General features: G+C 38.7%; 1 protein-coding gene across 1 annotated transcript in view; it reads right to left on the bottom strand.

The window, feature by feature from the left end:
• LOC142176325 (uncharacterized) overlaps window positions 1-22,822 on the bottom strand; it is a 195,130-nt gene extending 172,308 nt beyond the window's left edge. Inside the window, exon 1 of the mRNA XM_075243477.1 lies at window positions 22,812-22,822. The gene's annotated coding sequence lies outside the window, so the exon portion shown is untranslated. The remainder of the gene's footprint in view (window positions 1-22,811) is intronic.
• Window positions 22,823-25,878: the final 3,056 nt, after the last annotated feature.

Below are 25,878 nucleotides of genomic sequence, written 5' to 3'. Positions count from 1 at the left end.
ACAAAGCGGCCTTGCCGCCTCACCCCAATATATGCGGGTGGAGGTGTAACCAAAATCACAATCTCTACACAGTTTGGCATAATAGTTTTCCATATAAATCACGACTTGGAATCATAACACGTACATACACAATCCATAATTTGGAACACATGCTCAATTTATAATACAACATGACAAGATCATTTCAAACATGAATTGAACATATATCTTTGTCACAAAACGTATTCGGAATACTCAACTTGTAATAAATATCTTGGAACTTACAAGGATATTGAGGTTCCAATTCATAAAGAAGAGTTTAGCCAACATACCTCAATTGAGATTTCTTAAACTCAAAAATGTTTTGGAATTCTTAGCAACTTCAATCTATTTTAGAAATATAATAAGTTGAACCAAAATTAGGAAGATGATCATGGTTCTAGCTCATTTGAGCATTTTATCAAACACTAAGTGTGCATTAAGGTTTCAATGTCCTTTTATGGAGGATTCCATCATCCCACAAACCATTCCTTACCATTTTTAGTTCAATACTCTTCCTACACCCATTTGATAACACATGCATGTAAAATAAACAACTCTCATGCCCAAACAATATCTTGCTAATTACCCATTTTCAGAATCTTACCTCTACGATGAGAAAGGGCCCTAGAGAGGGAGAGAGTTCCTCAATCAATTTTTTCCCAATCTTACCTAAAATCTTGGAAGAATTAACAAGGGAAGCACAGTAGGTCTTCATCCTAGAGGTAAGATTCTACACCCTATCTCTTAATTTCGAAATTTAACTATAAATGGGCAATTAGTAAGATAATTCATGGGTATGGGAGTGGATTATTTTGCATACATGATTGATCATGGGATGTAGGGAGATTGTTGAGCTAAAATAATAAACAAGGAGCTGTGGGATGAAGTAATTCTCCATAAAAGGACCTTGAAACCTTAATGTACACCTAGTGCTTGATAACATGCTCAAATGAGCTAGAACCATGATCATCTTCCTAATCCAATTTGTTACTTTTCTAAAATATTGATGTTGCAATGAATTCCACAACATTTTAGAGTTAAGGATGCTCAAGTGAGCTATGTTGGCTAAACTCTTCTCTTAAAAATTGAACCCCATAATATCCATGTAAGTCCCGAGTTGCTCATTGTGAATCGATTACCCGAATAAGCCGGTGTCAACAGACATCCGTGATCAATATGTAATTAAAATACTCTTGTTATGTTGTACTACTATTTGAGAATGTGTTAAAAGTGTGGGTTGAATATCTAAATGCCTTGACTTCAAGTTATGTTTCAAATGAAAGCTAATGAAAGATTGTGTAAGAAATCGTGATGTGCCTAAGACTCCTATTTGCTCAAATGTATGCTTAAATGTCTTGAATATAAATGTCTGTTGTTGGAAAGTCCATGATGATGGTTGAAAGTAAAAAGGTGTGCATGAAATGCGAAACATGAAATACGAATCACGTAATGCAAAATGTGTAATATGTAACACGGTCAATGTGCCAAGAGAAATAATACAATTGTGACCATTAGTGCCAATAAAATGAAGATATGTGCAAGAAATATGAAATGGGATGATTGATAGAAAAGGGTGATATCTCACATGAGATGGCCTAGATGATCGGGTCGTGATCGGACGCCATGCCGCACACTTGGCGGTGATTGTGTTAGAAATTGTAATTGAAATTGTGATTTGGTTGATGTCTCGCATGAAATGACCTAGCCGATCGAGTCGTGATCGAACGCCATGCCGCACACATGGTGTTGACTGTGTTGGAAATCGTAATCGAAATTGTGAATAGTGATATACCGGTACCAAAGATTTCCCAACTTAAAATTTGGAAATTTATTTAAAAACTTATACTCTCTCTAATTTGATATTTGGTAATTGTTTGAGGCTTTAACTGATATTATGATTAGTCCTTACATGCATTACTGCTCGTTTCTTTGAGAGAGTGTTTAGTCATATATACTAGTACTATTCGACAATACTAACATCCCTTTTGCCAGGGGCGCTGCATCTTTAATGGATGTAGGTGGTTCCATAACAGGCGGCACTGATCTGCGATAGCACTACACTCTTTTCCCAACTAATTTGATGAGCCCCACTTCACTCGGGGTCATGTATGTTTTGTTCATTTTATCACCTTGTTTTGAGGTATTGCCAGAGTCTTGCTGTCCGCACTATCATTGTACTCTTTTGTATCTAATAGAGGCTCCAAAAATATAGCGTGGGTGGTATGTTGGGGTGGGAAAAGTCAAACTAGTAATATTGTAATTGTATCACATGTTCCACATAAAACTATGAAAAAGTATGTATTTTGGAAGCTTATAAATGATGTAACTGATATAATGAATTGGTGTTGTTTTTTACTTGATCCTCCCCATTGATTAAATAATAAATTGGATTTTACTATCATAAATGAGTAAGTTCGGGTAGAAGGTATTGTACAGGTCGCGCTCCCTGAGTTCGGGGCGTGACAGGATAATAAAGATTCAATCTTAAATAAAAATAAAAAAGTCAACCCGGGTTCGAAACTCAGAACCTGACCAAACATACAAATATTGAGCACCCATTCCAATACGAGTCCAACCATAAAATAATTATCCATTTTTGACTTCAAATCGACCTTCAAATCCTCAATTTATAATTTTGGAAAGCTTTTAAAAAACACCAAATTTATCCAACACAAATCACTAATTAAATAATAAAAATAATGATGTAATCATGAATAATGGGCAATTCTGAGTCAAAAATACTTACCCCGATCAAAACTGTGAAAATTCTCTCCAAAATTGCACAAAACTGAGCTCTACAACTCAAAATATGTTAAAATGAACCAAACCCTCAAAATAAAGTACTATATTTCACCAACTCTCCACTATCACGGAAAAGAATTCGTGATCGCAAAGAACAAATTTCACCAAATCCCTAAACCTCTTACACGAACACGATGCTACAAATGCGAACGTGGTGACAAAATGTCCTCAGGCTTCATGATTGGTGCTCCGTCGTTGCGACCGCGATGAGCAATGCCTGCTAACATACAACCTCGACTTCTTTCTATGCGGACGCGGCCCGACACTCACATTCACAATGAACAAACACCCCAAGGCTTCGCGAATGCATCCTTCTCTTCACAAATGCGAAGTGAAAAAATCCATGTGCTAGCAAAGACTCTACGTGATAGCGACCCATTCTTCGTGATCGCGAAGAAGGATACCAGAAGCATAGAAATCAAAAGTTCCAACACATGAAGAAAGTCTTAAACCCATTCGAAACACACCCGAAGCCCTTGGGACCTCAGCCAATTACACTAACAAATCCTAAAACACAATACAAACTTACTCGAAGCCTCAAATAACATCAAACAACAAAACCACAAATCGTATCCCAATTCAAGCCTAATGAACTAATGAACATTTCCAAATTCAAAACAAACGGCGAACAAACCCAAACACATCATACTGACCTCAAATTTTGCATGCAAGTTCCAAATATCATAATTGTCCTATGCCACTTCTCGAAGTCACAATCCGAGCCAAATATCAATAAAGTCAACCCTCGGTCAAGCCTATCAACTTCCCAAACCTTCAACTTTCTAACTGTCGCCAATTGAAGTTAGACAACCTACGGGCCTCCACATTCACATCCGAACATATGCTTAAGTCCAAAATCAATATACGAAGCTATCGGAACCATCAAAAGTTAATCTCCAGCCAACTCTTTCAAATTAAGCTTCCAACTTTGGGACTAAGTGTCCTAATTCACTCCGAAACTCATCCGGAACCAAATCAACCATCCTGGCAAGTCACGTAACCATAAATGAAAAAGGAAGAGACAATAAATAGGGGAACGTGGCTACAATATTCAAAATGACTAATCAGGTCATTACAAGAACTTTAGAGATCACCTCGTCTAGTAGTACCTGGATCTGCACACAAAGTGCAGAGTGTAGTGTGAGTACAACCAACCCCATGCAATAAGTAACAAAACTAACCCTGGTCTGAAAGTAGTGACGAGATAAGAAGAAACATTAAGATACCAATATTAATAACTAATAACAACTCCTGATAAAAAGGAAAAACAGTGTATGCATGTAGCTCAATAATATCATGTTCAGCTCGTTCACATATCAGGAATTTAGGCATACTTTCCATATATAACCGTTAAAGTCCAACACGGATAATAAATTTACTAGCTAGCATGAGGAAATTACATGTCAAATATACATGTCAATTTAACTATATCACTATGGACCCATCAAGAATAATCACATTTAGCATTGTACAGGTGCTGGCATAACTACTCATCATCAAGCAGGTATATAAAACAATATGCCTGCACCTACTGTTGGCATCTCAGACTCCTGATAGGCGGATCCTACCCAAGCACTAATGATAATCACATAGCCCAAATAATAGGGCCTAGTGCACGTGTCACCCCAAAACAATAACACTTAGCCCAATGTGAGCATGGCATACACGTCACCTCAAAATTAATACCAAATCGGCTTTACAGGCCAATCTTAGTCATTAACTATTCAAGTCTCAGGTAATCACATCTCACAAAACTCAGTTAAACAGTGTTACACATATGAGGCACCAACAACATGTGAAGAATCAAATAAGAAAGTATTGAGACAAAGATATCATACACAGACATAGCATCATGACTGAGATTATGAGTGCAATATAGCCAAATAGATCATAAACAGCAAGAACAAGCCCAATGATGTTTCAAACAAATAGAACATAGCCTATATGTGGTTTCTAACATGAATCATGGCTCAAATAAACTTACAAGTCTAGAAAACATGGATATAACAAGGCATGATAGCAAAACAAATCTCATAATAGTCTAAAACCACCACTAATCATGAATACCTCGCTGCACGCACCCATTCCCGACAATATGTTTATAACAAGCCACGATAGTAAAACAAATCTCATAATAGTCTAAATCCTCAATATGACTCATGTAACATAGTTCCCAGGGTTAATTACCCTCAAATCCAAGATTAGATATATTACTTATCTTAAAACGCGCGAGTGAATACTCCAAAAATCCCTTCCCACGCGAATATGCCTCCGAACAATTCGAATCTAGTCACCAACAACTTAATATCATCAAATAATGTTGTAGAAAAAAACTTCAAACAATAAAGCTTCGATCTTTATCAAAATCAAAAAGTCATCCCGAAAAGTTAACCCCGAGACAACAACTTAAAATCCAATAAAACTCATGAACTCTGAACACCCATTCACTTGCAAGTTCAACCATACCAATTTTATCCAATTCTGACCTAAAATGACCTTCAAATCCTAAATTTTAACTTTAGGAATTATTTTTACCAAAATCTCCAATTTCGTCACTTTAATTAACCAATTATATGCTAAAACCAATGATAGAATCATGGAATATAAATAAATTCAAGTAAAACGTAATTACCCTAACCCAAATCATGATAAAATCCCCTCCCAAATTGCCCAAAACCGAGCTCTCTAACTCAAAATATGGTGTAGTGACCAAACCCTTGAAATTTAGATGATAAATAGTATGCCCAGGCATACCCATCGCGATCGCAATCATATCCTTACGATCACAAAGAACAAACTTCCCGGTCCTCCAAAAGACTCTACGCGAACGCGAGCCCATGGTTGCAATCACAAAGCACAACACACTCTTGAACTACACGAACACTGAAAAACATTGCGGTCGCGAAGGCTTACTGTCTAACACCTAAGCTGAACTCACCATTCTACGCGAATGCAACCATCCACTCATGATCACGATGACCACTCCCATCCAACGCTTTGCAAATGTGTCACCACTTTGCGTACTTGAAGTACATTTTGCCTGCCATCAAGAACACTCTACGTGCTTGGGACTTACTCCTCGTGATCGGTGTAATGAACCGGCCTGCTATTTTAAGTATTTTTACTTTGATCCCCTATTTATTTTCTCCTATATGTTGTATTATGGTTTTATGACTTTTTTGGGGTGTTTGGTTTATGTTCGGGTGAGTTTCAGAGTGAAATAGGACACTTAGTCCCAAAGTTGGAAGTTTAAGTTGAAAGAGTTAACCGTAGTTTTAATTTTATTTAGAGGACTCTAGAATGGAGTTCTGATTGTTCTCCAAATGGTGATTTTGAACTTAGTAGCATGTCCAGATAGTGATTTGGAGGTCCATATGTCATTTCAGCTTGAATTGGCAAAAGTTAGAAAGTTGAAGGTTTGGAATGTTGAGAAGATTGACCGGGAGTTGACTTTATATATATTGGGGTCGGATTCCAATTATGGAAATTAGAATAGGTTCGCCATGTCATTTATGAATTGTGTGCAAAATTTGAGGTCAATCGGAGTTGTTTTGGTATGAATCGGCATTAGTTTTGGAAGTCGGATGTTCATAGTTTCAATAGGTTTGAATTAGGCTATGATTCATAGAATTGATGTTTTTTGATGTGATTTTTGGCCTCTAGTAGTGTAAGGCCCTGTTAAAATTTCCTAATGATTTAAGATTTTAAGGTGCGCCAACAGTATTTGGGAATAACGTGTTCGAGTATCAAAGGAGACCTATGGGACAGAACCACATCATTTTGAAATGAAAATATGTGTTTACAATGTGTTGGAACATACTAAGGAGTTTTGTGAATGGCAAGAATTTGTATGGAACAAGTTGGATACATTACGTGGAAAGGATGTCTCAATTTGCACAACATCCTACTTCAAACGCATGCTGCTACCAAACTATAAAGACTTAGGAGGTGATCTAGTTGCCAACTCATCAAACCGTTCGAACAACATCCTACTTTAAAGCTCTTTGAGTCTAGTTGCCAACACATCAAACCGTTCGTCATTTGGATATGTATACAGAAAGTTATGGCCATTGTACTGGACCTATGTCATATGCGCGGCCGCACATATTTGGGAGTTTCTGCCTTGTGTGCGCGGCCACTTGCCCAGGTGCGCGGCCGCGCACGTAGGAGCCCATTAAATAACCCCAAGGTCGGGTAGAGAGAGGGCTTAAGTCATTTTTGAGCTACAACCTAATATTTTGAGAGTGAGAGAGTGCCCTAGAGTGGGAGAGTGATCTTCAACAAATTGTCCTTCAATTCATGCTCAAATCTTTGAAGATTAACAAGGAAAACTCACTAGCCCTAAATTTCGAAATTTATCTAAAAATGGTTAATTAGCAAGACAATTCTTGGTTATGGGAGTTATTTATTTTTCATGCATGAATTATCAAAGGGTGTAGGAAGATTGTGAGCTAAAAATGGTAAAGCATGGGTTGTGGGATGATGGAATCCTCCATAAAAGGACCTTCAGACCTTAATGCACACCTAGTGTTAGATAAAATACTCAAATGAGCTAGAACCATGATCATCTTCCTAATTTTGGTTCAACTTGTTGTATTTCTAAAATAGATTGAAGTTGCTAAGAATTTCAGAACATTTTAGAGTTTAAGGAAGCTCAATTGAGGTATGTTGGCTAAACTCTTCTCTTAGAATTTAATCCCACGGTGTTCGTGTAATTTGTGTAAGTCTCGAATTGATCATTATAAAATTGGCCATTTCGAATATGCTTGTGTTGAAAGATATATGTTCAATATGAATTCCAAATGTTTTTATCGTGTTATCTTATCATTTGAGGATATGTTCAAAGTATGGGATGTGTGTTGAAAATGTTAAGACTTCAAGTCAAGTTCGAATGAAGGTTGTTATGCCAAATTATGTGAAAAGTCTCTATGTGCCTAAGATTCTTAGTTGCTCCCATGAATATTTAAAGTCTTGAATTGAAAAGCCTTGTTGTTGTTAATGACGATGTTGACGTTTGAAAGTGGAAAAAGAATTTGAAATCAAATGAAAAGATGTGAAAGATGTATGAAATCAAATGACTGATATAAAAAGGTTGATGTCTCGAATGAGACAGCCTAGCCAATTGGGTTGTGATCGGATGCCATACCGCACACACGGTGGTGATTGTATTGGAAATTTTAATTGAAATTCTGATTGAGGTTGATGTCTCTAATGAGATGGCATAGCCGATCGGGTAGTGATCGGACTCCATGCTAAAGGTACGGTGGTATTGGTATTGAGAGTGATTGTGGTTGATGTCTCTATTGAGATGGCCTAGCCGATCGGGTCATGATTGGAATCTGTGCTAAAACTACGGTGGTATTGGTTTTGTGAATAATGGTATTGTGAACGATGATACATCGGTACTAAGGATCTCCAACTTAAAAATATGGAAATTTACTTGAAACTTTATTTGGTTCTAACTTGATGTTTTGGTATTGTTCGAGGCTTCCATTGATTTTATGATAGTTACTCCTTGTAATATTATTCATTCTATTGAGAAGGTGTTAGTTATACATACTAGTGCTATTCAACGGTACTAACGTCCTTTTTTGTAGGGGACGCTACATCTTTAATAGATGCAGGTGGTTCCACAGCAGGAGGCATTGATTAGTGACAGCGGTACACCCTCTTCCCAGCTGACTTGGTAAGCCTCACTTCATTTCGGGGTTATGTATCTTTTGTTCCTTGTGTATTGTGTTTGAGGTATAGCTGGGGCCTTGTTGCCGGCATTATCATAGTACTCTTATTTATCTATAGAGGCTCCGTAGACATAGTGTGGGTTGTATAGTGGTGCTGGGAATGTCAAACAATATTATGTTGTGGTTGTATTACTTGTTCCATTTCAGACTATGTGAAATTGGAGACTTTAAAATGATGAAACTATTGGTAATGAATTGGTATTGTTGACATGATTACCTTATTGGCTAATTAAGGAAAATATATATTATCTCCATTTATGTATGAGTTTGGTTAGAAGGAAATCTAACAGGCTTGCTCGGCCGGGTTCACTCGGTTAAGCGCCGGTCGCGCTCCCCGAGTTTGGGGCGTGACAAACTTGGTAACAGAGACTAAGGTTTTAAAGTGTCTTAGGATGTCTCGGAGCCATGTCTAGTAGATTCCTTCTTATTGGTGTGTTGTTGACCACATCTATAGTTAGGATGCTATATGGGCATTTAGGAATAATACCCTTCTTTCATGTTCACGATTGTGCGATAAAGCTGATAGTAAGATTGTTCCTTCTTTAACTCGTGCTTTGCTTTAACTTTCAGTATATGACACCTAAGAAGAAGGCAAGAACTGGCCAAAAAGCTAATGTCTCCCCAGGAGTGGCAATTGATTCTATATTTAATGATGCGGGTGAGCAACCAAGGAGTGAGAATATTCCTCCAGTTACTACACTACCTGACTCTATTACAACTTAACAGACCGCACCTGTCCCTACACCAACTGAGGGTGCACTGGTCCCTCCAACTAATATACCAATTCCACCTCCAATTCCAACTTGTGATTCTGGTGTTTCTGATGTTGATCTTAGGGGAGTCATACAGATGTTGGCTCAAATAGTGGCTTCCCAGGCCCAGAGATCAAATGTTGCACCCACTTCTTCCAATCAGCCAGGGGATTCTTCTAGTTCCATGGTGAACATGTTTATCTATTTGGATCCTCCAGTATTCATGGGTACTAATTGAGAGGAGGACTCTCAAGACTTCATTGATGATATGCACAAACCTCTACGAGTTATGTGTGCTACTGAAACGGAGGCAGTGTAATTGGCTTCCTACCGCTTAAAAGAGGTGGCATCTTCTTGGTTTAAACTGTGGGAGGAGTCCCATGAAGAAGGGATCCCTTCGGCAAAGTGGGGTGAGTTTGTCGATGCCTTCATTGATCATTTCTTGCCTGCCGAGACTAAGGCAACCCGTGCTGTTGAGTTTGAGAACCTGAGGCAAGGTAGCCTGAGTGTGTGGGATTACCATATGAGATTCGCGTACCTGTCCAAGTATGCTATTTACATGTTGCCCACTATGGAGGCTAGAGTGTGCTGGTTTGTGCAGGGCCTTAGTCCCTTGGTAATTAATGAGGCCGCTACAGCTACCTGGAATTTTGATATGAACTATGGTAAGATGGTGGCATTCGCTCAAGCCACAGAGAGCCACAAATTGAATAACAGAATGGAGTGAGAGGGTAGCAATAAGGCCCGGTCTACAGGCCACTTTGGTTGTCTTTCTGGTGGTGGTAAGTCAATATTCAAGGGAGGGTCGTCAGGGCCATCTCAGTCCTTTTCTTAGTGTTCGGCTAGTGCACCATCAGCAAGGCCCAGTCAGCAGCAGCAGTGGAGCTGTTTCACGCCCAATCAGGGCAACAAGGGCTCCTATCAGCAGGGTCATCATGGTGGTAGATTCCAATAGCAGCGGAGGCCCCCATGCCCTAGGTGTAGAAAGATACACCTAAGAATATGCTACATGGACTTACCCATATGCTATGGATGCGTATTGAGGGGTCACATTCAGAGGGATTGCCATTCGTCCCGCCAGGGTGCAGGTAGGGGCTAGCACAACCAGCCAATTCTGCAGCTACTACATCCACAACACCTCCTCCAGCTCGAGGCACTCCAACACCCATAGGGCGTGGTGCAGCTAGGGGTGGAGCGCAGATTTTGGGAGGATCCGGCCGTTTCTATGCTATGAGGGGCTGTCATAATTCGAAGGCTTTTCCAGATGTTGTTACAGGTATATTGACTGTCCAATCTCATGATGTGTCTGCTTTTATTGATCCCAGTTCCACTTTACCATATGTTACTCCTTATGTTGCTATGGAATTTGGGATAGAACTAGAACAACTTCATGAGCTGTTCTTTGTATCTACTTCGATTGGTGAGTCTATTTTGGCCGTGCGGGTTTATAAGGATTGTGTTGTCACGTTGCGTGGTCGGGACACCATGTCCAATCTCATTGAATTGGGGATGGTCAATTTTGATGTAATAATGGGAATGGACTGGCTTTATTCATGTTTTGCCAAGCTTGATTACCGAACCAGGACCGTTAGGTTCAAATTTCCAAATGAGCCAGTCATTGAGTGGAAGGGGGATGATGTGGTGCCGAAGGGTAGGTTTATTTCTTACCTTAAGGCCGCGAAGATGATCGACAAGGGATGTATTTACCATTTGGTCCAGGTTACGGACACCGATGCTGAGGCACCTACAGTTGAGTCCGTGCTTGTTGTGAATGAATTTCCGGGAGTCTTTTCGGATGAGCTCCATGGATTCCCACCAGACAGTGAGATTGAATTTGGGATTGATGTGATGCCAGACACACAACCTATATCTATTCCTTCCTACATAATGGCACAAGCAGAATTGAAGGAGCTAAAGGAACAATTGAGATACTTGTTAGAGAAAGGTTTCATCTGGCCGAGTGTGTCACATTAGGGCGCACATGTCCTTTTTGTAAGGAAAAAGGATGGGTCACTGAGAATGTGTATTGACTATCGACAGCTCAGCAAGGTCACAATAAAAAATAAATACCCACTACCAAGGATAGATGACTTGTTTGATCAATTGGAAGGTGCCAGGTACTTCTCCAAAATTGATTTACGATCCGGGTATCACCAATTAAAAATCAGAGAGCAGGATGTTCCGAAAATAGCTTTTAGAACCTGATATGGGCACTTTGAATTTTTTGTGATGTTGTTTGGGCTAACAAATGCCCCGGCATCCGTCATTGATCTTATGAACCGAGTTTTCAAGCCGTTCCTTGTTTCCTTTGTGATACTGTTCGTTGACAACATTCTTGTATGCAAGAGGACCATGTTGATCATCTCAGGGTGGTTCTACAAACCCTAAACCATCAAAATTTATATGCAAAGTTTTCAAAGTACGAATTTTGGTTTGAATCTGTCACATTCTTGGGTCATGTCATCTCTAGTGAAGGAATTAAGGTTGATCCTTAGAAAATTGCAGGTGTGAAGAATTGGCCGAGGCCTACAACTCCTACGGAGATACGCAATTTCTTAGTCTTAGCTGGATATTACAGAAAGTTTGTGGAGGGTTTTTCTACTCTTTCCTCTCCATTGACTAAATTAGCGCAGAAGGCAATTAAGTTCCAATGGTCAGATGCTTGTGAAAAGAGTTTCCAGGAGGTGAAAGCAATATTGACTACGACACCGGTGTTGACCCTACCAGAGGGTATAGATTAATTTTTTGTATATTGTGATGCTTCAAGGATCGGGCTTGGTTGTGTATTAATGCAACATGGGAAGGTGATAGCTTATGCTTCTAGGCAACTAAAGAATCATGAAAAGAACTATCCAACACATGACTTAGAACTCGCAGCGGTGGTATTTGCATTGAAATATTGGCGTCATTATTCATATGGGTTCCATGTGGATATATTCACGAATCATAAGATCCTTCAATTTATTTTCAAACAGAAGGAGTTGAATCTGAGGCAGAGAAAATGGCTTGAATTACTCAAGGATTATGACATTGATATTTTATATCTTCCGGGGAAGGCTAATGTTGTGGCGGATGCTCTTAGCCAGAAATCTATGGTTAGTTTAGCACACTTGGAGGCATATCAAAGGCCATTGGACAAGGAAGTTCACTGATTGAGTAGTTTGGGAATTCGTCTTGTGGACTCTAGTGAAGGAGGGGTAATTGTGCAAAATAGGGTTGAATCATCACTTGTTGTGGAAGTGAAGGAGAAGCAATACAACGATCCATTGTTTGCACAACTGAAAGAGGGAATTCATAAACATAAGACCATGGACTTTTCTCTTGGCATGGATGATAGTACACTAAGGTACTAAGGACGACTATGTATTCCAAACGTGGATGGTCATCGAGAAAGAATTATGACTGAAGCTCACTCTTCAAGGTATTTCGTGCACCCGGGTTGTACAAAAATGTATCATGATCTTAAGGAAGTCTATTGGTGGAATAATATGAAGAGGAATGTATCAGACTTTGTGGCGAAGTGTCCAAATTGTCAGCAAGTGAAGGCCGAACACCAAAGGCCCGGTGGGTTGGTGCAGAACATAGAAATTCCAATGTGGAAGTGGGAAATGATTAATATGGACTTTGTGGTAGGATTACCTCTTACTCCTCGTAAGTTTGACTAGATTTGGGTGATTGTGGATCGACTCAGGAAATCAGCACACTTCTTGCCGGTTAAGGCTACCGATATAGGGGAACAATATACTCAGTTGTATATCAAAGAAATAGTCAGGTTGCATGGCACTCTAGTTTATATCATTTCTGATTGGGGGGCATAGTTCACAGCTTATTTTTGGAAGACATTTCAGCAAGGTCGGGGTACTCAGTTGAATCTTAGTACAGCCTTTCACCCGCAGACTGACGGGTAGGCAGAGAGGACTATTCAGACGCTTGAGGATATGTTGTGTGCTTGTGTTCTAGACTTCAAAGGTAGTTGGGATTATCATTTGTCACTCATAGAATTTGCCTACAACAATTGTTATCGTGCTTGCATTCAGATAGCATCGTTCGAGGCTTTATATAGAAAGAGATGTAGATCTCCCATTGGGTGGTTCAAGATTGGAGAAGCAAAGTTGATAGGGCCAGACCTCGTGCATCATGCCATTGAAAAAGTTAAGATCATTAAGGAGCGGTTGAAGACTACTCAGAGTCGTCAGAAGTCCTATTCAGATTTTCGTCGTAGGGATTTGGAGTTCAAAGAAGATGATTGGGTATTCTTGAAAGTTTCCCCTATTAAATGTGTAATGCGATTTGGTAAGAAAGGAAAATTGAGCCCGAGTATGTCGGATCCTACATAATCATTTAAATGATCGGTGAGGTGGCGTACAAGCTTGAGCTACCACCTGAGACGTCATTAGTGCACCCGGTATTTCATATGTCTATGTTGAAAAAACTAGTTGGAGACCCGACACTCATTGTTCCTATCGAGACTATTGAGGTTAATGAGGAATTGACTTATGCCGAGATTCCAGTTTCTCTTATTGATCGCCAAGTCCGAAAGTTGAGAAATAAAGAAATTGCCTCTGTGAAAGTGTTATGGCGAAACCAACAGTTTGAAGAGGCCACCTGGGAGGCCGAGGAAGAAATGAAGAAGAAGTACCCTTATTTGTTTGAATAGCTATGTAATCGTTCCTTTCTAATGTTCATTTGTACAACTTATGCCAATGGTGTTCCTTTCTCGTAATATACTGCTTATGAGTCAACGATCGGTGTTGTTTTTATGTTATATTGTGTCATCAGATTATGTATATGTTATTAGGAATGGTTTATGGGATTCTCTGACATGTGGATAGGCCCAGTTATAGGGGAGACTCTGTCAAAATTTCTGGAAATTAGTAGAGTTAGCCAAATTTTGGAGCTTTTGGTGTGTAGATAAAGATTTAAGTCACATTAGGTGTCAATGGCGCACTCTTTGAGGGCGAATGATCCTAAGCGGGGGATAATGTAAGGCTCCGTTAAAATTTCCTAATGATTTAAGATTTTAAGGTGCGCCAACAGTATTTGGGAATAACGTGTTCGAGTATTAAAGTAGACCCATGGGATAGAACCACATCATTTTGAAATGCAAATATGTGTTTAATGTGTGTTGCAACATACTAAGGAGTTTTGTGAATGGCAGGCATTTGTGTGGAACAAATTGGATACATTAAGTGGAAAGGATGTCTCAGTTCGCACAACATCCTACATCAAACGCATGGTGCTACCAAACTATAAAGACGTAGGAGGTAATCTACCTATCAAATTAAAGATCTTTGAGTCTAGTTTCCAATGCATCAAACCAATAATGTTTTAATAATTGTGGCCATTAGTGCCAATGAAATGAAAATATGTGAAAGAAGTATGAAATGAAATGACTGATATAAAAAGGTTGATGTCTCGAATGAGATGGCCTAGCCGATCGGGTCATGATCGGATGCCTTACCGCACACATGGTGGTGATTTTATTGGAAATTGTAATTGAAATTGTGATTGTGGTTGATATCTCTAATGAGATGGCCTAGCCGATCGGGTCGTAATCAAACTTCGTGCTAAAGGTACGGTGGTATTGGTATTGAGAGTGATTGTGGTTGATGCCTCAAATGAGATGGACTAGCCGACTGGGTCGTGATCAGACTCCGTGCTAAAAGTACGGTGGTATTGGTATTGTGAACGATGATACATCGGTACTAAGGATCTACAACTTAAAAATATGGAAATTTACTTGAAAATTTATGTGGTTCTAACTTGATGTTTTGGTATTGTTTGAGGCTTCCATTGATTTTATGATTGTTCCTCCTCGTAATATTATTCATTCTACTATGAAGGTGTTTAGTTATACATACTAGTGCTATTCGACGGTACTAACGTCCCTTTTGCCGGGGCGCTGCATCTTTAATGGATGCAGGTGGTTCCACAAAAGAAGACATTGATCAGTGACAGCGGTACACCCTCTTCACAGCTGACTTGGTGGGCCCTCATCATTTTGGGGTCATGTATCTTTTGTTCCTTGTGTAATGTGTTTGAGGTATAGCCGGGGCCTTGTTGTCGGCATTATCATAGTACTCTTATTTATCTATAGAGGCTTCGTAGACATAGTCTGGGTATTATATTGGTGCTGGGAAGGTCAAACAATGTTATGTTATGGTTGTATTACTTGTTATGAAACATGTGTGTAAAATTCGAGACTTTAAAATGATGAAACTTTTGGTAATGAATTGGTATTATAGACATGATCACCTTATTGTCTAATTAATGAAAATATGCATTATCTCCATTTATGGATGAGTTTAGGTAGAAGGAAATCTAATAGGCTTGCTCGGCCGGGTTCACTCGGTTGAGCGTTGGTCACTCTCCCCAATTTTGGGGCGTGACAGGTAGGTTCGTTATGTGTTTTGGAATGTTTTGATATATTAGGAAGGGGTCTCGAGTGCCCCGGGTCTGATTCAGATTGAATTCAGTATAATTTTGGACTTTGTTGAATTGATGAGGTCTGTTCTTTCGGTGTCATCGCATCAGCGGAGGCTTTGGCCGCGGGTGCGGACATGCAGGTGTGTGAGGGTGTATCTCAGGAATGGAGAAGGCCAGCCCAGCCCTGGGTTCACTGGTGCGGACAACTGAGCATATATGCGCATCCGCATGCGCGAGTGTTATTTCATAGAAGTAGAACTATAAGGAGCTTGTGAATGACCGCAGGTGCGGTCGAGGTTCCGCAGAAGCAGAATTTTATGGCATTAGTTGGAATCGCATCTACGATGGATTTTTCCGCAGGTGCGTTAGTGTGCCCGTAAAAGCGAAAACCGCTGGGCAGAAAAGGGGGTGTTCGAGGGGTTTATCACATTTTAATCTTTTGGACCTAGAGAGCTAAGTTTATGGCGATGTTGTGAGGTATTTTCTAAGAAATCACTGGGGTAAGTGATTCTAACCCAGATTTGGCTATATTACATGAATTTATTTTTATTTTTGTCCTCTAATTAGTGATTTGACTTGTAAATTTTTGGGAAAATTTTTGAAACTTCTTAAACTAAAATTTGGGGATTTGAAAGGCGATATGAAGTCATATTTGAGTAATTCTTGTATGGTTGGACTTGTAATCGAATGAGTGTTCATATTTTGTAAGTTTGGTCGGGTTCCGAGAGGTGAGCATGGGGTTGACTTTTTAAGTTGACTTTGTGTTTCTTTTTAAAGATTGCAACTTTATTGTTTGGAATAGCTTCCTATAGTTTGTATTTATGGTATGAAGTTGTTTTGGCAAGATTCCAGCCATTCCGTGTTGGATAATTGTCGGAACTTACTAGTGGGTTGATTTAGCATGTTATGAGGTAAGTGTCTTGCCTAACTTTGTGTCAAGGAATTACCCCGTAGGATTGGTGTTGTTTTGTGTTAATTGTGATATGTGGAAGCCGTGTACGCAAGGTGACGAGCGTGTACACGTGCTAAATATTGTAATTGACCGGTTTTAGCTATGTATTTTCCTTTCATGCCTTTAATTGAGTTGCCATAATATGTTATATTCATCATCTTTAGTCTATCTTCACATGCTTTACTGTCAACGTTAATACTTGTCACAACACTTGCTAATTGTCTTCACATGTTTAGTTGAAGTTATTGTCCTCTCTATTCCTTGTTCATTATTTAACAGATGAGTCCCTTACTTGAAGTTGCTATTTCTTGGAATATCTTATTGCTGAATTTGGTATTCAGTTATAATGGTCGTAGTTCACATTGAGGTAACGTTGTAAATTGTTGAAATACCATTCTTGTGGAGTTATTCACTTTCGGTCACTATTGTTAAGACTCCTATGCATATAGTGGTTTAGCCATGGGCTATTTATTTTGGAAATACTATTGTTGTTGACTTCTTTAGCAATTTGTGATATTGGGCACTTGAAGTACAATTTGTGATATGTTGTGATATTGATACGCATGCGGTGGTATTAGGATTAGGGTCGAAACGCATGCGGTGAGATAAGGTGTCCTTCTGAAGTATTTAGTATTCGAACCTATCGCTTGAGAATTTTGGCGACCTGAATTTTTAGAACTTTTTCCTTGGTGCTTGGCACGAGAAATCATTCATTCCGATGATTAAATATGACATGCGGCAAGATCTATCAAGTGTTGGAGCATTCTTCATTATCTGTTTGGTTGCGGAGGAATCATATCTCCTTTCTGGAATGGGATCATCAGTCCTGCCATCATGATCATCGTCAACTTCGAAGACCTCTGGCTCCCTGGCTGATTCATGAAAATGGGAAGTTCTTCTATTGAAGAAACTTGTGAGGAATTAGTACTTACCTCAGAACTATCCTCTATTGGAACTTGTTGGATCAAATCATCAGTAAGCTCCTCTTTTTTCTAGGTATCGAACCCTTGAGATGTTACCTCTTCTAAATCTCTATGTGGTTGGGCAACATAGGGGCTTGGGGTTTGGAGGGTAGAGATCTTGAGGTTCTCATAGTTAGCATTTTTTTAGCTTTCTACTATATCTCTATTCTTTTTCGGGTGTCTCTAGGCTGCAAGTGCATTATTTTTTCCAAACTAACTTTGCGATGTCAAATTCGGATTCTTTAATAGTTAGAGAAAATTGATTATGAGCAGCTATATGGATTTTTCTTTAGGGAGAGGAAAAGATAAAAAAAGGATAATCTAGCCGAGGAGGGGGATAACTTTGGGCTGAGAATGTACTTGTGGGAAGAAGAGAAGTGACCTGAGTACATATGGGTTTCATGGGCACAAGGTGATCACTTTTCAAGAGGTGTAGTTGTGTAGAGACACCATCACTTTAGAGACACCATCACTTTGTGGAATAAATGGAAAAGAGAAGTACTCAGCGGACAATTATCGTACCGAAATCTTACTAACCTGTGGTCCAAGGCTTTGATGCATCCTGTATGTTGGGAAGACTTTTCGACAACCTGTTCGACCTTTTTCTCATTTTCCACACTGCTAAGCATTTTATTTTGAGTGTGTAAAATATTTTTAACAGTGCTATCAATGTTGTTCAAGATTCTATTTTGAGAAATATAATTTTCAGACTGACAATTGATTGTTGCTTCAAAGTCACTAGATGGTGGTTTTTCTCCTTGGAGAAAAACAACATTCTTTTTGGGGATTTTTGGGGACATGATCTGCACCATATTTGCTGAAATGTTCAAGAGGTGCAAAATCATGGGTATATCCACCGCTAATAGGGCTATATATTAGTATTTCAGGATTGTTGGAAAAAGCGGCTACCTCGTCATCTTCCCAACTAGGGTGATTGGCCTGGCATTTTCTCTGGAAATTTTGGCCATTCCCGAAGGTTATAGCTGACAAGGTATTTATACCTTTATGGAAGGCATTCTGCAGATGATTTGCACCTTTTATTTCTGTTCTTCTTGTTTTTCTTTTTGGGAACCCGATAGTGTTCTATTAACTCCTCAAGGCATTCTTAGAAGGAACATTCAATTTCTCATGGGTAGTGACATTCGAAACGAACCTTGAACCACTACACATTTCTACCTTCGATGTGAAAGTGCACAGTCCATTCCATGGTCAGATATGCTTCGATCTATTCATTCAAAGAAATACTCTGGATTATATCCACAGGGAGAGTGCTACATGGGATGTATCATATGGAAAGCAAAAGTATCCTTGATTGGCTTTTTAAGGTGCGAGTGGTCGAAAGCTATGACATGTGTTTATTTATCCCACTTGGATGCATTGACTTTGATTTCTTCTTGCAGGATCATCGTGATGCTGTGGATCTCTTCTTTGACCTTTGGATTTGGTTCTGAAATTTGGTAATGATCATCATGATATTCTTGATAAACATCCAGGGAAAATAGATTCTCTTATGTGGGCTCATCTTCAAGTGAGAAACGGATTCATGATCGTCATCTTTGCTAAAATGAAAGCATGTGTAGTCTGTAATTTTAGAGAGAAGTCTAATACACTGCTTTGATTGCAGTCAATTCCTCACAAAATGTCATATTTTATTACAAATAAAACATACTCTATTTCCTCTTGCATTACCATGCCTTCCCCTTCGAAAATATTTTTTTTCCTTCTGAACTTTGACATGTCGCTTGAGAATTTTGGAAACCTGAATCTTTGGAACTTCTTCTTTGGCGCCTCTCATGAGAAATCATTCTTTCATATGATCAAGTCCAACCTGGGCAAGCTCTATCAAGTGTTGGATCATTCTTCATTGTCTGTTTTAGAGTAGATCTTTTTGCACATATATCATCAAGAGCATAAAAAATGGCTTGCCTAATGTAACTAATTTCGGAGCAGTTATTGACTGGTATTTATCTTCTATGATGTCATGGTTCGACCCGTCAACATCTTTGGTAGGGATGATACAAATTTGATCGCCGCAAAAAACTTCATGCAAGATTCTAATGTTAAAAGTAAAATTTTTGGAAGTAAGGAAAGCATTATTGTCCTGCAACCCAGGGGAATTCCACCAGTATCGAAGAATACCTTAACGGTGAAAAGTGAATTCTGATAGAATTATGTAAATTTCTCGCTCTGCCAAATTCTTGGTCACCATCCAAGTGTAGAAATCTTGGATTCTTTGGGGAAATCTTGAGACTTTTATATCATCCAAGGTAAAGGTATGGAAACCAGTACCTATCTATTTGGCTATTGCCGAATCATATCTCCTTTCTGGAATTGACTCATAAGTCATCACATAATAATCATCTTCAACTTCGGAGACCTCTGGCTCCATGGGCTGATTCATGAAAATGGGAGGAAGTTCTTCTTCTGAAGAATATTGGGAGGAAATAGTACTTACCTCAAAACTATCCTCTGTTGGAACTTCTTGGATAGAAACATAAGTAAGTTGCTCTGTTTGTTGGGTATCAAACCCTTGATATGTTACCTCCTCTAAATCACTATGTGGTTCAACAACATAGAGGCTTGGTATTTGAAGGGTAGAGATCATGAGGTTCTCATAGTTGGCATTTTTTGAGATTTCTCCTACCTCCCTCTTCTTTTCACGTGTCTCTAGGCTGCAAGTTGATCTTTACTTTCCCAAACTAATTTTGCAATATCAAATTTGGGTTCTTTAGTAGTTTGAGCAAATAGGTTATGAGCAGCTATATGGCTTTTTCTTTGGGGATAAAAAAAGATAGAAAAAGGATAATCAAGACGAGGAGGGGAATATCTTTGGGGTGAGAATGCACTAGGGCACAAAGTGATCACTTTTCAAGTGGTGTATTTGTTCTCTTAAAGACACCATCTATTTCTGGTGTTGCTGGAAGAAATGGAAAAGAGAAGTACCAAGCGGATAAATATCGTACTGCAAGCTTGCTAACCTGTGCTCCAAGGCTTTGATGGTTCCTGCATTCTGAAAAGACTTCTCTACAACCTGTTCTACCATCTTTTCAATATATATGTGCACAAGCTGCGGCCTCAGGCCCAAGTGTACATATACATAACTACGGCCTCAAGCCCAAAGATGCATAAAGCATAAACAACGGCCTCACGCCCACAGATTCATAAAGCATAAATTGCAGCCTCAGGCCCAAATACAGGTGTTCATCATTCAGGGTTTAAAATCAGGAAATGAAAATCATACTACAATACATGATAGTGCAATACTGAATCATATTGAGTTACATAATACTAGAATGTCTAATAGAACTGCACTGAGACATGTATTCATAATAAATTGATATGTCATAACTGAGGCTCATGGGATATAGAATGAATTATGAAACTATGTTATATAGATAACAAAAGTTCTACTACTATTCATGGAATTGAGGTATAATTACTTTATGATGCAATTCATAATAGTCATAAAGAATGAGACAAAGGGAGATTCATAAACATTCACAAACATAGAGACTTTGCCTCACATACATTTACTTTAAGCGTATCACAAAGCTCGTTGCCTCTTTCAACAATACACTAGGGCAATATATATCAAGATGAACCAATATTAGCGATAATGCTCATGTTTTAGTCACTTAGATATTTTATCAAACACTTGGTAGGCATAAAGCATCATAGCCTTTATTAATGGTGTTTCTACACCCAATAACCCATCCTCTTGCTCCTAGTTAATCCTAAGATCTCAAATTGTTACAATCAATATCATTCTTAATCACCCATAAGATAAACAACACATTTAATCAATAATCAACAATCAACAATCAACATGTCACGCCCCGAAAGGAGCGCGATCGCCGCTCAACCGAATAAACCCGGCCGAGCAAGCCTGTTAGATTTTCTTGTACCCAAACTCATCCATGAACAAAGAGAAGATGTACTCCAATAATCAAATATTGAAAAGATTTCATTAGCAACTCCCATTTCATTTCCATTAGCAACTTCGTTCATAATTTCCAAATTATTACAAGTTTATAGATATAGTGAAAAACATGTTTTCCAAAGACCAACATTTCTAGTTCGATTCCCAACATCAAATACCACCCACAACCTGTCTAAAGAGCCTCTAAGTGCAACAGAACTGAAGAATAGAAGTGTCGGCCACAAGGCCCGGGCTATACCTCATAGTAAAAAATACAACGTAAGATGACTTAAATCTCGGAATGGAGTAGGTCTCAACAAAACCTGCTGAATAGAGAGTGACTGCTAATGAGGACCAAAGCTGCTCGCTGATGAACCACCTACATCCATTGAAGATGCAGCACCCCCGAAAAAAGGGACGTTCGTACATATGTAATAGTACTAGCACGGAGTCCGATCACGCCCGATCGGCTAGGCCATCTCATCCGAGACATCAACCACAATCACAATTTCAATTATAATTTCCAGCACAATCACCACTGTGTGTGCGGCATGGCGTCCGATCACGACCCGATCGGCTAGGCCATCTAACCACAATGTCGTGTGGATCGACATCATCCTTTTCTATCAATCATCTCATCCCAATAAAGGGAAAATGATTTTATCACAACAATCTCATCCCAAAGAAAGGGAATAATCACAATCCATTCCTACACCGGCACATCTAGTTTCGGGGTTAGGTTATTTGAACCTACCCTTCCTCGGTGACTATCGATACTCCCAAAAACATTTTTGGTTTGCACACAAAGATAACATAAATACAAATATATTTACCTCATCATGTTTCACATTGTATAAATCTCCATTAGTAGTTTCAACCAATCACAACAACAATATTCCCTTGGCTCTTTTAGCCATTCACGAGATTCATTATTCAAGGCACGGTGGCCATATTTGATATTCAACACTTCCATTTTATCCCTCTCATGTATGATCATCATAGATATTAACATATATAATATCCCGAAAATCACAATTTTAAGATCATCAGTAATGAAGACTTTAAACACAATGGATTTCTTTCCAAGAAATGGAGTAAAATTGCTGGCAATCGAAGCACAAGTTAAAATCATAAACGAGTAACACATCATTTATTCTTGAAACACTTTTCCACAAAAAGGGAAATACACAATTTCCACCCAATAATACGTAAGAATGCAAAACACACTGAAACTACTTATAAAGCACACCATTAGTTAAAAAAGCCACATATGGGCATCACTTGAGTTCATAAGCTTTTAGGCAATTCTATTTTCAAAGTCAATTTTGGAATAGTTGAATCAAAGCTCTTTTCATAATCTTTCTCACATCATTTCATTTCATTGGCACCATTGGACACAAGTATAACTTTCACTCTTGGCACGTTGGCCACAATTTATATCCCCAATTCACTTATTTCACTTCCAACCATCTTTATAGATTATCAACAATAAGACATTTCCAATCAAGAATTTAGATACACATATGAGAAATTAAGAGTCTTAAGCATATTGAGTTTTTCTAACACAATTTGGCATACTAACTTTCATTTGAAACATGACTCAAAGCCATAACATTTTAACACATATATCATTCTTGAACACATTCCCGAAGGATAACATAATGTGATAGGACCATTCGGAACATATTTTGAATACATAATTATCGACACTTTGCTTACTCAAGATGATTGAATTTATTGGGAACAACTCGAAACATGAGAATAAGGAACTTAAACCAACCATACTTGAAACTTACGGGAAAATCTTAGAATTCAATTATAAGAGAGTAGTTTATCCAACATACCTCGCTTTAAGCTTTCCATAAATTACTACAATATTCAGGAAATCCTAGCAACTTAAATCTAATTTGAAACATAACAAAAGTGAACCATAATTAGGAAGATATTCATGGTCTCAGGTCATTCGAGCAATTTATTAAACAGTAGCTGTGCAAATTGGTTACAAGGTTCTTCCACAAGATTTATTTAAATTCTCAACCCAATCCTTACTTATTTTAGCTCAACAATATTCCCACAAACCTTATTAGTACATGCATGTATAAATAATACTCTTACACCCATGAATCATACTTCCCATCACCCATTTTGTACCCCAAACTCGAAATTTAAAACTAGGGTTTGATCCTTACCTCTTGAATGAAGATCTTGTGAGATTTTCTTATTGGATTTCAAAGCTTTGACAATATCTTGATGAAAAAAGCACTTGAGCTTCTTCCTCTCTCAAGAATACTCTCACTTCTCTCTAAAAATGGGGTCGAGTTATAAAAATCGGAAAATGAACCCTCAGAACTCAGGTCTGCCATCGCAGAATGGACCATGAGACTGGTGCCAAGAACTGGGCTAAACTGGTCAGGTCTGCAATCATTCAACTGTCCGCAGACCACTTTTGCGGTCCGCAGAATAATTTTGCGGCCGCAGAATCACATTCTGTCAGCCTTTTGTAATTGGGCCATAACTTCTTGTATGATTGTCCAACTGATGAACGGTTTGAAGCGTTTGAAACTAGACTCAAAGATATTTCATTTGATAGGTTGTTAATCACATAAATCCCTATATATATGTAGATATGATAGTCCAGAGTTTTGTCTTGTGCGTACTCATTTGGAACTTTAGTCTATTATGTAATTTCCAACTTGACTTGGACTTAGGGCTCTCTTTAGACCCCACATCACTTATAATGTGCCTCGTACACTTATTATCATATCCAATTGATATCCATCATATTAATAGTCCTCTTCTCCACACAAAATGATATAATTAGCACACATCAACTTTCTTAATAGCCCTTATGTACTTCGAAATTTTCCGGGGTTCTACATTCTCCCCCACTTAAGAACATTCGTCCTCGAATGAGGAGTAGAGTCCGTCCCCAAACACTTAACATAACTCGATCCTTCTTCCACACATCTTAAGCTCCCAAATTTTACTATCCACCTTGTAATTGGGCCTATCCACCTGCCAGAGTAACCCCAAAACAACTCCTAACAACACATCCACAACTCAACAAAGCATCATAACATACAAATAATATAAATTTCAACATTTACCGACATTACATTATCAAAAGGAGCATCTGGACATGAACTGCACATATTTAAATCGTAACACAATGAAAGTACCTTTTGATCCACAGTCATTTGACTATACACTAAAGTGAGAAGATTTTATTTCCTTAACACTTTTGGCCCTCAAGGTGGCCTCCTCAACTTACTTACTTCGCCATAACACATCAACGTAGACAATCTCAACTCTTGGACTTATCCAACAAAGATGGCAAATAGATACCCCTCATAATCCGATTATCCATTAACTTCACCTTCACTAGCTTTCACCGGAATGACAGACAAAGTATTTCCAACTACCTCCTTAGACATAGACACATGAAACACCGGGTACACAGAGGACAATAATAGGGACACATCATACTCATATTTTGTCCTATTTCCATCAAGATTTAATAAGGCCTAATGTGACTACACATAGTTTACCTTCCTTAACAATTCACCCAATATATTCATAGTAAAAATCTTGAGAATAACCCGTTCACTTTCTTCAACTCTAAATCCCTACGCCGAACACCCAATTAAACCTTTGGTGACCTCCAACAATTACTCTAAGGCGTGCTAGCTTGCATATGAACATAAAACTTCCTATCCAATATATTTGATCACGGGATGACGCTTCTTCTTTGACATGTTTGAATCTTCAAACCCCATAGGTTACTATAAATAGGAAAAATGAGGTCCGAGATTGGGCTGGAATGTTTTTTTATTTCAAGATTCCATCAATGTACTTGCAGGGCATTTCAGGTGGTTATATCTTAAGAGACATGAAAGATACTACCAATAGCGCTGACATGGTTAATCATTGTGATGACATCATTGATTCGACAAATGAGGCATAGAGTTGCCTAGTGGGCATTAATAATGTATGGACCATGTATATGATCTTAAGATGTAAAAGAAGTGAATCATTTTAGACATGTGATCTTTGGGAGGCATGATCGGGAGGATAAAGACATTAGCATCAGTTATTCTTGGAAGACTATGAGTCATGAAAAGGACAACAACAATTGTTTCATTCCATATGTGCCTTGTCTGGCAATAGTATGCCTCAAAGACAAATAGCCAAGTACGTGATGCTAGTCTCCTCTTGGAATGTAGAGAAAATCCGTTTAACTCAAAGTGAGAATATGTTGGAACCCTGAATGTGATATGGGTTTCAAAGTACATGTGGTTGCATT

The sequence above is a fragment of the Nicotiana tabacum genome, chromosome 22 (assembly GCF_000715075.1).
Source record: "Nicotiana tabacum cultivar K326 chromosome 22, ASM71507v2, whole genome shotgun sequence".
In the NCBI taxonomy this organism is placed as follows: domain Eukaryota; kingdom Viridiplantae; phylum Streptophyta; class Magnoliopsida; order Solanales; family Solanaceae; genus Nicotiana; species Nicotiana tabacum.
This window is presented reverse-complemented; position numbering and strand designations above follow the sequence as displayed.